Genomic DNA, 14,180 nt, shown 5'->3' with positions numbered 1-14,180 from the left:
TTGAGTTACGGGTAAGCGAAGCGACCCCTTCCAGCTTTGGGGTGGGGGGGGGGGGGTCGGTGTGAGCCTGTTTAAGGCCTAATTGGTTTAGAAAGACACGTAAGCAAACACTATAACATATTTATTAGAAAATGTTTCGGTCCTGGGACCTTGATCACTTCTAACATACAGAGGTAGAAGTGATCAAGTTAGAAGTGATCAAGGTCCCAGGACCGAAACGTTTTCTAATAAATATGTTATAGTGTTTGCTTACGTGTCTTTCTAAACCAACTTGTCGGTATTTATTACCAAGGTTTATACCAAGGTCTAATTAAATACATTCTGGCTATTTAGATTAAATTTAATAGGGAAAGTACATCAAGACAACCAAAACCATTTACCAACAGCCATTATAACTACCTTGTTAAATCATGCATTTTAAAGAGAATAAACTCAAGACAGCATAGTATTACTAGATTAGGCTATTAAAGTAGTGACATCATGTACCTATTATATTCAGCATAACCACTACAGCACTATTATTCCCTTTATAAATCACTGACCATTATTGTTATCATTGCATCATGCATAAGACTATCAAATCATATAAACTCAAGAAAGTAAAGAATTGTTTATATTCACAGGCACTTCTTAAATAAACTGTTTTCTGGATTTCATATTGGCAAAATCATCAATTATATTCTGAAAATCAATATTTCTTGTTAGATCAGACTCAATGGTCAACAAGGCTAGGTTACACAATTTGTCTTGGCTCATTGTTGAACGGAGCTGGTTTTTCACTCTTTTCAAAACAGAAAATGAACGTTCTCCTTCACAGTTAGTAGCTGGAAGTGTTAGGTAAAGGCGATACACTATGTCAACATTAGGGAAGGTTTCTGAGATACCTGCATTTCTTAAATGTTTCAAAGCAGCTGAGGGCGCACATTTTTCAGGTGGAGCTTTAATCTGATTCATATACCCAGAAAAATGAACTATTTCTTCAACAAATGTGTCCTGAACATCTGCTGAAAGGTGTTGTTGCAACTTTAATGCAGCTTCTCTCAATTCTGCATCTGGCATAGTAGTAATTTTGAACAGAAATCCAAACTTGTCATTGAGATTCTGGTAGATTTCTTTTCTTTTCACCAATTCTGTAATCAGTGAATCCAGAATGACGAAGTATGTAGCTGTCTTACATTTCTGCCTTGGTAGCAACACAATTTCATTGTCTGGCTCTTCAAAATTGCGTTTCCTCTTCCTTGACCGCTGATGATCTGCCCGGTAACTGTAGTCTTTCACCAGCAGTTTAGCTTTCTCTTCAAACATTTCAAAAGCTTCATCATTGCGAAGTGAGCTTACAAATTCCACTAAGCCTGCATAGAGGTTAGCACAAGTAGCCATTTCAATTTCAATTTTCTGAAGTGTCTTGTTCGTGGCATTTAACCGTTCCAGTATACAGTCCCAAAGCACACGGAGTAAGGCCACTTCAAAATCTTCCAATTTTGATGCTAAGCTGGCTGCTTCGCTTCTTGTAGTTGCTGTCTGGTCTTCATCCTCTGCTATTTGGATCAAAGCAGAACGTATTTCAGCAAAGCTGTCTTTCAAAGCATGTGTTGCATCATGCTGCGCTGACCACCTTGTTGTTGATAATGATTTGATAACATCTCCATGAATGGTTGACTTGAGTATACTCCACCGATGCGTTGAAGCAGAGAAAAAATTAAAGAGTGCTTGTAAAAGTCCAAAAAATGAAACTGCAGCGACACAACACTCCGCAGCACATGACCCAACAAGATTAAGAGAATGTGCTGAGCAGGGCACATATTCAGCAAGTGGGTTGATTTGCTTGATACGGGCTTGCAATCCATTATATTTACCCATGTTACTTGCATTGTCGTAGCTCTGGCCACGGCAATTCATAATAGAGAGATCATGTTCAAGCAGAGTATCCAGTACTACATTCATCATTGTTTCTCCATCATGGCCTGAAAGAGGAATGAATTTTATAAAGCGCTCTACAGGCTTACCACTGGAGTCGACAAAGAGAACAATGAATGTCAATTGATCTGTATGAGAAATATCTGGTGTTGAATCTACACTTATTGCAAAGTATTTTGCAGTTTTCACAGCTGCTATGATGTTATTGAGGACCTTCTTAGTCATCAGTTCAATAAATTCATTGCATATAGTAGATGACATGTAAGATACAGTGGGCCGGTGGCCTGGTGGCTAAAGCTCCTGCTTCACACACGGAGGGCCCGGGTTCGATTCCCGGCGGGTGGAACATGTTTCCTTACACCTATTGTCCTGTTCACCTAGCGGCAAATAGGTACCTCGGTGTTAGTCGACTTACCTGGAGAGAGTTCCGGGGGTCAACGCCCCCGCGGCCCAGTCTGTGACCAGGCCTCCTGGTGGATCAGAGCCTGATCAACCAGGCTGTTGCTGCTGGCTGCACGCAAACCAACGTACGAGCCACAGCCCGGCTGATCAGGAACTGACTTTAGGTGCTTGTCCAGTGCCAGCTTGAAGACTGCCAGGGGTCTGTTGGTAATCCCCCTTATTTGTGCTGGGAGGCAGTTGAACAGTCTCGGGCCCCTGACACTTATTGTATGGTCTCTTAACGTGCTAGTGACACCCCTGCTTTTCATTGGGGGGTGGTGCATCGTCTGCCAAGTCTTTTGCTTTCGTAGTGAGTGATTTTCCAGGTGTATATAATCATGTATCTCTCCCTCCTGCGTTCCAGGGAATACAGGTTTAGGAACCTCAAGCGCTCCCAGTAATTGAGGTGTTTTATCTCCGTTATGCGTGCCGTGAAAGTTCTCTGTACATTTTCTAGGTCGGCAATTTCACCTGCCTTGAAAGGTGCTGTTAGTGTGCAGCAATACTCCAGCCTAGATAGAACAAGTGACCTGAAAAGTGTCATCATGGGCTTGGCCTCCCTAGTTTTGAAGGTTCTCATTATCCATCCTGTCATTTTTCTAGCAGATGCGATTGATACAATGTTATGGTCCTTGAAGGTGAGATCCTCCGACATGATCACTCCCAGGTCTTTGACGTTGGTGTTTCGCTCTATTTTGTGGCTAGAATTTGTTTTGTACTCTGATGAAGATTTAATTTCTTCATGTTTACCGTATCTGAGTAATTGAAATTTCTCATCGTTGAACTTCATATTGTTTTCTGCAGCCCACTGAAAGATTTGGTTGATGTCCGCCTGGAGCCTTGCAGTGTCTGCAATGGAAGACTGTCATGCAGATTCGGGTGTCATCTGCAAAGGAAGACACGGTGCTGTGGCTGACATCCTTGTCTATGTCGGATATGAGGATGAGGAACAAGATGGGAGCGAGTACTGTGCCTTGTGGAACAGAGCTTTTCACCGTAGCTGCCTCGGATTTTACTCTGTTGACGACTATCTGTGTTCTGTTAGTGAGGAAATTATAGATCCATCGACCGACATTTCCTGTTATTCCTTTAGCACGCATTTTGTGCGCTATTACGCCATGGTCACACTTGTCAAAGGCTTTTGCAAAGTCTGTATATATTACATCTGCATTCTTTTTGTTTTCTAGTGCATTTAGGACCTTGTCGTAGTGATCCAATAGTTGAGACAGACAGGAGCGACCTGTTCTAAACCCATGTTGCCCTGGGTTGTGTAACTGATGGGTTTTTAGATGGGTGGTGATCTTGCTTCTTAGGACCCTTTCAAAGATTTTTATGATATGGGATGTTAGTGCTATTGGTCTGTAGTTCTTTGCTGTTGCTTTACTGCCCCCTTTGTGGAGTGGGGCTATGTCTGTTGTTTTTAGTAACTGTGGGACGACCCCCGTGTCCATGCTCCCTCTCCATAGGATGGAAAAGGCTCGTGATAGGGGCTTCTTGCAGTTCTTGATGAACACAGAGTTCCATGAGTCTGGCCCTGGGGCAGAGTGCATGGGCATGTCATTTATCGCCTGTTCGAAGTCATTTGGCGTCAGGATAACATCGGATAGGCTTGTGTTTATCAAATTTTGTGGCTCTCTCATAAAAAAATTCATTTTGATCTTCGACTCTCAGTCTGGTTAGCGGCTTGCTAAAAACTGAGTCATATTGGGACTTGAGTAGCTCACTCATTTCCTTGCTGTCATCTGTGTAGGACCCATCTTGTTTAAGTAGGGGCCCAATACTGGACGTTGTTCTCGATTTTGATTTGGCATAGGAGAAGAAATACTTTGGGTTTCTTTCGATTTCATTTATGGCTTTTAGTTCTTCCCGCGATTCCTGACTCCTAAAGGATTCTTTTAGCTTAAGTTCGATGCTTGCTATTTCTCTGACCAGTGTCTCCCTACGGATTTCTTCCTGCATTCCCAAGGCGTGACACATGATTTGCTAAGAATGGATCGAATTGTGCTAACAGTTCTATGATCCCTAGGAAATTGCCATTGTTTTCCGAACCAAAAACCTCATTTTCTCCACGGAAAGCAAGTCCTCTTAGAGCTAAGAATTTTACAACAGCAACAACTCTTTCTAGAACTTTTCTCCAATAAGTGCGCTCTTTTTCAGTTTGATTTTCCAAATGAGAATCCAATAAGCCTTTTTTTCTGTGCACGAAATACACTGGCTAAAATGTAGCTCCTGTGAGTGGTGCTGTTTTCATGTTCCTCGAAACGCTTGGAATTTTTCCAGTCATTGAACCCCTGTGTGAAGGTATTTTCTTTGGTAGAAAATAGCTTGCATGCTGAACAGTACACTTTTCCTGAGCTTTCAGAGTATACCATCCATGATCTTTTCACAGTTTCTGAATTTGCAAGCTTCCTATAAAAAATAGATGACTTTAAACAACGACGACTTCCATCATCATAAATCCTTGCTAATTTCCTAAAGTCAATGTTCAGAGTTTGACTGAAGTTTTCTGCAATGAAAGCATTACGTAGAGAATCTGGGATTAAATTTGGCCATGAGGCAGGATTTTTTAAGAAATCCTGCGGATGAAATGTCCGTTGAGATAATGAGAGGAGACACAAAAGAAGTAGATGCTGGCTGAGAAATAATGGAGGTAGGGCTTCCTGTATGATCTGACGTATCTGCAGATTCAACTGTACTGGTAACATCAGAAACTGTTTTCGTGAGCATGTCTGTGATCTTTCTGCAGCTTCCTACATCTTTCTTTTTCTGTTTTTCTTGAATTTTCTTTCTTTTCTGTGACCCACTCGCATAAGAACGTCCAACATCACGTTCACGAGATGCCATAATGGGGATGTATCACTGTCTGTAATCATGCAAATACAAATTTTTCATTATCAATTATTATTAATTTTTTAATTATTAAATTTTTTTCTGTCAATTGGGGGGATATGGCCCTTGTAGCCCCCTTTCCTCTGGCTGCGCATCTAAAAATTCAAAACGTTACCAGAAAGGAGTCATATACAGAACTTTTACCATAGATTAGGTTAGTGATTTGGGCTACGAATATTTTACTAATTCATCCTCCTTGATCTCCAATTTACAGAAATCATACTGAGTCCAAGAACAATGCACAATGGTATTTATATTACCATTTTCATAACTAAACTAATCATTATGTTTTGCATGATATATGGCCTACCACCATAGATAAGGACATGATTATTATTATTATTACAATCAAAGGGGAAGCGCTAAACCCGGAGGATTATACAGCGCCTGGGGGGGATGTGGAAGGCATTCAGGCTTAATTCGGGGAACTGGAGCATAGATCCAATTCCCTAAATCAAGAGCCCCTCACCAACATCAAGGAACCTTCCTTGAGGGGAGATAAGGACATGAGAATTAAAGAATGCAGGGACAATTTTCAGTTTCACCCAACCAACGACTTTCTGATGTGGCTTATGTGTTTCTGGGGAAATATGTAGTAAATTAATTGATGTTCTACATCACTTCTGTCGCAACTTGAAAACTAAGCATTTGCGACGGAAGTGATGTAGAACATCAATCATTTGAGATTGTTATTGAAATGATAAAGACTTAAAGACAGGACAAAGTGCTTTTAAAACCTACAAACGGAAGTCAGTTTGCATTTTTAGGTTTTTCTTTATAGTATTTTTACCAAAAATGCGTCTTTACTGGTCAAGTAACCCTATCAGGTACCTTCCTTAACATTTAGAGGCGAAAACAAACATTTATCCATACACATCAATGTCTATCAACAACAGTTCAGCTAATTTATCACAGTACAAGTCTAGATAACGTGTAATTACTACAGAAAATTGGAGAGGAATCTCCCATACTCACCCATTAGCGGGTAAACACAGCTGTTCTGATGTAAACAAAGGCGTGTTGAGTGTTGCCATCTATGGTTAGGTTTATTTATTTTTATTTTATTTTATTTCATTATTTATTTTTGTTTTGATTAATTTTTAAAAATCAATTTTACTCTCCAAACACTTGAACTTTTTAGGTAGGGACCCCTTTGCACTTGCACCATGTGCGCAGTCTTGGATGAGCCCCTGAACCCCTTGGACCGCGGGGCCCCCAAATGCGCGGGGCCCTAGGCAAATGCCTCGTTTGCCTATGCGGTAATCCGGCCCTGTAGTTGTGGACTGGGTTTTGGGGATGTTGATCCCTGGAATGCCCTCCAGGCAGACTCCAGGTTGGTAGGTACAGGTACACATAAATACAATTATACAAATTATCATACATAGTAACATGTGTAATTACTTAGGGTAACCCCCCCCCCGAAAAAAGTCAAACTAACTTATTTCCATTGGGTAAGTTTCTTTAGTCACAGGTATACATAAGTACAGTTATCATTCACAGTGTAAATTACCTAGCATAACCCAAAAAGAGTCGCAGGACTTTTTTTTCCACTGGAGTCCTTGAGCCATACAGTGGAGCAGTGGAATATTTTTATATAATTTTCCTAAACTCAGCATATGCCTACAGTATATAAGCTACTTCTCTGCACATATGCTGTATTCTATTCAAGATTGATGGACTGACCACATCGACTCAAGGTTGAGCGACTGATTACCTCATTCTCCTCCTGTTCTTCACATTTCTCCTTTGTATGGACTAATGAAGCCACTGTGTGGTGAAACGTTTCCTCATTAAAGATACCCAAGAGTTGCACGTGTGTCTAATTTATCAATGTGTCGGTTCTCTGAACCATTCATCTACAATAATATAATAATTGTGTTTTAAAATGTGATATTGATTTGGCTCGAAATGCCTACGCATGCTAGTGGCCTTCGTTGCAATTAATATTTTATAATATGTAAACCACACAGTGTAAGCTTTGCAAGGAAATAAACATTTTCGTTTTCATTTTCATTTTCAAGAAATTTTGTGTGAAGAAGGGTGTGTAGCGGCCGCGGAGTGATACAGGGGAGGAGGATGCCATAATAAGAACATAAGAACATAAGAAAGAAGGAACACTGCCACATTCCTACTGACCCAAGCGGAGCAGGTCCATGTTTCCCCCCGGATTAGACCAATGACCCACCCCCCGGATTATCCCAATGACCCACACAGTCTGGTCATCTCCACTCAAGGATGGAGCACTGCACCAGACCCAGCAGCACAAGCTAGTCAGGTCAACTCACACCCACTCGTGTATTTATCTAACCTATTTTTTAAAACTACACAACGTTTTAGCCTCAATAACTGTACTCGGGAGTTTGTTCCACTCATCCACAACTCTATTACCAAACCAGTGCTTTCCTATATCCTTCCTGAATCTGAATTTTTCCAACTTGAAACCATTGCTGCGAGTCCTGTCATGGCTGGAAATTTTCAGCACGCTATTTACATCCCCTTTATTTATTCCTGTTTTCCATTTATACACCTCGATCATATCGTCCCTAATTCTACGCCTTTCGAGAGTGCAGATTCAGGGCCCTCAGTCTGTCCTCATAGGGAAGATTTCTGATACATGGGATCATCTTTGTCATCCTCCTTTGTACGTTTTCCAGAGCATTTATATCCATTCTGTAATACGGTGACCAGAACTGAGCAGCATAGTCTAAATGAGGCCTAACCAAGGATATATAGAGTTGAAGAACAACCTGAGGACTTCTATTATTTATACTTCTAGATATGAAGCCAAGAATTCTGTTAGCTTTATTGCGAACACTAATGCACTGTTGTCTTGGTTTTAGATTACTGCTAACCAGAACTCCTAAATCCTTTTCGCAATCAGTAGTATTAAGATCTACATTATTTAGTTTATATGTCGCATGGTTATTTAACTGTCCAACATTTAGAACTTTGCATTTGTCAATATTAAACTGCATCTGCCACTTCTCCGACCATTGCGTCAGTCTATTCAAATCATCCTGGAGTGCTCTAATGTCCTCATTAGAATGAATTGGACGACCTATTTTGGTGTCATCAGCAAATTTGCTTATGTCGCTATTTATTCCCTCATCTATGTCGTTTATGTAAATTGTGAACAACAACGTGCCCAACACTGACCCCTGAGGAACACCGCTTGTGACGTGCCCCCATTCTGATTTCTCTCCATTTATGCAAACTCTCTGCTGTCTATTTGTCAGCCATGCCTCTACCCAGGAAAAAAATTCTCCTATTCCGTGTGCCCTAAGTTTCCTCAATAGCCTCTGGTGTGGAACTCTATCGAAAGCCTTACTGAAGTCCATATACACAATATCATATTCATTACCATGATCTACCTTCTCAAACACCTTAGTGAAAAAAGTTAGTAAATTCGTAAAACAGGAACGCCCCTTTGTAAAACCGTGTTGAGATTCATTAATCAATCTGTGTCTGTCAAGATGGCTACGAATTGCTTCTGCAATTATTGATTCCATAAATTTTCCCACTATGGAGGTAAGGCTTATTGGTCTATAGTTCGAAGCCAAGGACCTGTCACCTGCCTTGTAAACAGGTATTACGTTTGCCATTTTCCACTTATCAGGCACTATGCCAGTTTGTAGTGACATGTTAAAAAGATTAGCCAAAGGTATCAGGCACTATGCCAGTTTGTAGTGACATGTTAAAAAGATTAGCCAAAGGTATGCTAAGTTCCTCTTTACATTCCTTTAACACCCTTGCAAACAGTTTATGAGGACCTGGGGATTTGTTAGGCTTTAGTTTCTCTATTTGTCTGAGGACCATGTATGTGAGCACTGGTTGTGGTAAAAGGAACACCAATGGAAATAAGTTACTTTGTCTGATTTTTCTGGGTTATCCTAAGTAATTTACACTAGGTGTGATAACTGTACTCTTGTACCTGTGCCTAAATAAGCTTACTTACATTTGAGTTTAATTAGTTGTGCCTCCTGAGCGCTAGTTTACTGTGCATCCCATGATCATCCTGTGAGCAGTAGCGCCAAAAATATCAGTATTACAGAGGTCACAATGGAAATAAGTCACTCTGACTTTTTTTTTGTTATCCTAGGTAATTTACACATATGTTTCTAGATATGATAATTGTACTTGTGTACCTGCACCTAAATAAGTCACTGATTTTTTCGAGTTATCTTAAGCAATTTACACTGATAATTTTACTTGTGTGTACCTGTGACTAAATAAACTTATTTACTTAGTAACTTACTTAAACCCCGCTGGACAATGTTGCATTACTAGAAAGAATTAGCCATTTCTTATCTTACAATTACTTCGTTATAAATGATGTACAAAATTCAATATGGAATGCTCTCCACGAAAACTGACATCTTATTACAATAAAAAGATCATTAGTCATCAATGGGTTGCAGTCTCCTTCAAAAACAATTAATTCATCTAGTCGAGACCCGGGCCGGGAGAATACCGGCGAATAAAAAAAATAGTCGATGAAAAATGTGGATACATCTTGGTGATGTGCCATAGTATTGGTATCGTTGGGAATCGGCCATTTTAACGGTATCGGTGAAAAACGGCAGATACCAGCTGATACTTTTAAAATATTAATATTGTATATTTGCTTAAAAATATCTAAATTAACACTAGCTCATGACTGTGAAGGTTACTTATACCCTCACACACACACGATACGATAAAGTTCATGGAGCAGGGAGAGTGGACCTAGTAGCGACCAAGAGGCGGGGCTAGGAGCTGTGAACCGACCCCTGCGACCACAACTAGGTGAGCACACAGAAACTGGCACCATCGACAAGTGCTTTTGACAACTAGCACTAACGCAATAGGAAATAGACCATGTAATGCTTATTGCATTGTTACCTCAGAGAAATAAAGTTATATTTAACCTTTCTGTGTTATTTAATAACCATTGTACAATAAGCACTTCTTTATATGCTGGATATAATAATTTTATTAAAAAAATAAAAAATATAATAAAAGTATTTGTATCGGATTCCATATCGGTATCGGCCGAAAATCGGGTATCGGTATAGGTATCGGCAAAAATTTTGGTATCATCTCGTCCCTAAATTATATCCTCAAGATTTCAGATATCTAATCGTTAACAATGAAGTGCTTTGCCACATCCTGTAAGGTTTGTATGGAGGTGCCTCTGAAAAGTTGGATATAATGCTCCAGTGTATGGCCCTGTCTCTGTCCACACATTTTGCATTTTGTCACTGACATTTCTGTACAAACCGTACTGCCGGAGACTTATAGCCTAGCTTTAGTCTAGCAGTAACACCATCTTGTAATTTACTACCTTGTTACTTTCTCCATAGACATGTTTACTTGACACATTTCATTGTGATGGATAATGGATCTGCTAGTTCATGTCTGTACTGTTGTTTTCAAGCTACTTTGCTAATTCCTTTCTGACAATGTTACGTAAATTTCTGTTTCAAAAACAAAATTTTACTTAACATTTTCTTAATTTAATGCTTTAGTTATAATTCATCAACTTTGTCATGCCCCTGGAGGCTATATGAGAGGGAATCCACAAAATCTTAATTTTAATCACTTTCTTAATAATTTATGAATTTATGTCCCTAGTTTCGTATATAAGTATCACTGAAGTATATTACATCCGGGCGTCAAGCTATTAATGATGCCACAGTCCATTGCTTTAATATATATTTTCTAGTGTTAGTGTTATTCTGACGAGTACACCGCTAAATTAAATGTGTTCACCTATTCATGGTTACAGGAGTTGACTCACAGCTCCTGGCCCTGGTCGGTGATAGCTGATAAAGGTATCCCAGGAGTCCAGCCCCCTTTACCTCAGTGCAAGCAAAAAAAATAGTGGAGAGTGCACCCTAAGTTTCCAATTCAATAAAATATCAGCATTGAAGATTTAAAGCAAATCAGAAGAGGTCACACAATTTATCGCATGGAAACGAATATCACAAATTTTTAAATGACAATGACAAATTTGCGACAGAAGAGCTCAATCACGTGACTAAAGTCAGCTGATTCATTCTAGTCAGCCATGTTGTGAGTTGAGTTGTGCGAGTGACCTGTGATCTCAAGTGTTTGTAATAAATAATGCACTCGAAAACTGTTTTAAACACCGTGTTGAACACTATCACATGTAGTTAACAAAGTTCACGGCGAACATCGTGGAAGATATGTAGAGAATCTTCAGTAGGAAGGTTGAAGAACACTGTGTCCCTGTTAGCTGGCTTGTTCCACGAGGCTGTTACCGTTTCACGACTTGATACTTCATAATTTATGGTGAACATTGTCTCTCCATATACTGGAAAGGATCTCATACTACAAAGGTCCTTTTGCTTACTAGGATTTTGTTTCATGCAGGTTAATCCCTGCATATTGGCAGGTCTTCGAGGTGCAGGTCGCCATCACATCAGGGCTAAGGTAAATATCGATTTAAATATTTATGACCTCTCAAAGGAGGTATCTGGATGCCGGTGAGGAGCTCTTGATCCAAGGAATTGGACCCATCTTCCCGTAAATCGAACCCGATTGCCTCCCATTCCCTCAGGCGTTATATGACTTAATACATGATTAAATGAGTTTAATATAGTAACATGCTATATTACAAATATATTCACAAAGATATTACTAATTATATACTTAATATAAATACACCACATGTAATTCGCCAAACATATTTTCTGTTCTAAATAATCCTATACTATAAACAGGCTTATGTTTAGTTTTCCAGAACATGTTTTTACTATTGCCTAAGCTCATTTATGTGGTCTGTCAAGTCAACAACTGAAACTTTGGGCTGTTGTTGAGAAGGATGTGCCTGTAAGGCTGCCTTAAGCAAGGTTTGTCGCATTTAACAACTATATTTATTCTGGAATCTTCAGTCCGTCATTTTCAAAGAGTTGTGCAGTGAGCTTCGACACTGGGGACAAATTGGTGCAGACCAACCAGGAAGTAATTTTTTGCCCTGGCTATGAAATTTAACTTTTCGAACCCTGCCAAGAAGCATTGCCAGTTGACAGTGAAATACGAGAAAGAAACGTTTGCCCCGTAGCTCCATTGCTATCGCACTCAGCTAACACACCAAGGCCCGGAGTTCGAATCTCCTCCGGTATGGCTGGAAAACATTAGGGACGAGTTTCCATAAGACACCTGCTGTTCCTGTCCCTGTTCACCCGTCAATTTAAAATAGGTACCTGGGTGTTTGTCGACTGGTGTGGGTCGCATCCTGGGACAAAAACTGACCTAATTTGCCAGCGTTCTCTGCTCCCAGAACACCGCAGATTCAAGCAACAAGAGCAGTTGCTTGAATCTATCTTAAGCCTGTTGCAGCTGCTTGCTGAATGCAACAGTTTTCAGAAATCAGATTGAAACTAGAACTACTTACTAAAAAAATATTATTATTATTATTATTATTGCTGCTACAATTATTGACAACTACTTTGCGGAACTGGGACATTATACGTATTACATATTTCAAAACTAACAACCTATGTACATAAGTAGTTTTTGTGCACTTCCCATATCGGGAGATATTAATGAAAATCAGTTAGATTTGGTCAGGTTAGGTTAGTTATCGTTTAGTTAATGTTAGGTTAGGTACTTAGTTAAGGTTAGGTTAGGTATTTAGTTAAGGTTAGCTTAAGTACTTAGTTAAGGTTAGCTTAGGTACTTAGTTAAGGTTAGCTTAGGTACTTACTAAAGGTTAGGTACTTACGTGTACCTGCGCCTGAATTACATAACCTGAAAATGCCAAACAAGACGCCTCAGTGTCCTGCGCGAAAATGAAGTTCTCATTTTCTCGGGGACGCACAAGTCCAGTTATAATACATAGTAACATGTGTAAATTACCTAGGATAACCCAAAAAAGTCAAAGTAGCTTATTTCCGTTGGGGTCCTTGAATTTATGTGCATTGAAAAATATAAAATAATGACACTTCCACCTGTTATTTATTATTTTTAATTATTTTTTTAAATTTGCTTTAGGTTGTAATGAAATGTTTACTTTTTTAAAATAATATAAAGGTAATGGTAAAGGTTCATCTTTCTCGCCTATCTAAAGCCTTAAACCTAACAAACTGACCTTAACGATCATTGAGCTAATGTAGTTGTATTGCTAGAGAATTTTTTTTTAGTCCAGTGGTAGCTGTTTCAGCTCACAAAAAAAGGACCTGGGTCAATCTAGCATTTACCGCTTCTCCTGTTACCTGGTAATAAATAGCTACCTGTAGAAACAGAAGTGTTGTGGGTAGTATCCTGGGAAGGCCTAAAAAAAGGGGGGGGGGGCTCCAGTGGAAATAAGCGACACTGTTTGCCTCATTTTTAGAGGAGGATTATTATTATTATAATCAAGGGGGAAGCGCTAAACCTGGAGGATTATACAGCGCCTGGGGGGGGGGGATGTGGAAGGCATTCAGGCTTAATTCGGGGAACTGGAGCACAGATCTAATTCCCTAAATCAAGAGCCCCTCACCAACATCAAGGAACCTTCCTTGAGGGGATTTAGAGGAGGAGGTTTTAATAATCCATATTAATAATAATATAATATCTTTATTTCTACAAGTAAATGTACAAAGTATACAGGCCTAGCTGACATCATTGACATGGAAAGCCTCTTGTTATGCAGAGCTTTTCGGACAAATTAGGTCAGTTTTGTCCCAGGACGCGACCCACACCAGTCGACTAACTCCCAGGTTTCCATTTTACTGATGGGGAACATAGACAATTAGTGTAAAGAAACACCCATTGTTTCTCCCCTGTCTGGGAATCGAACCCAGACACTCGACGTGGCCTGGTGGCTTTTCTTCTACTTCTGGAGATAAGTCACTGACCTTTTTTTGGGCTTATCCTAGGTAATTGACACATGTTACTTAAGAACATAAGAACGTAAGAAGGAACACTGCAACAGGCCTACTTACGTA

The sequence above is a fragment of the Cherax quadricarinatus genome, chromosome 50 (assembly GCF_038502225.1).
Source record: "Cherax quadricarinatus isolate ZL_2023a chromosome 50, ASM3850222v1, whole genome shotgun sequence".
Taxonomy (NCBI): Eukaryota; Metazoa; Arthropoda; class Malacostraca; order Decapoda; family Parastacidae; genus Cherax; species Cherax quadricarinatus.
This window is presented reverse-complemented; position numbering follows the sequence as displayed.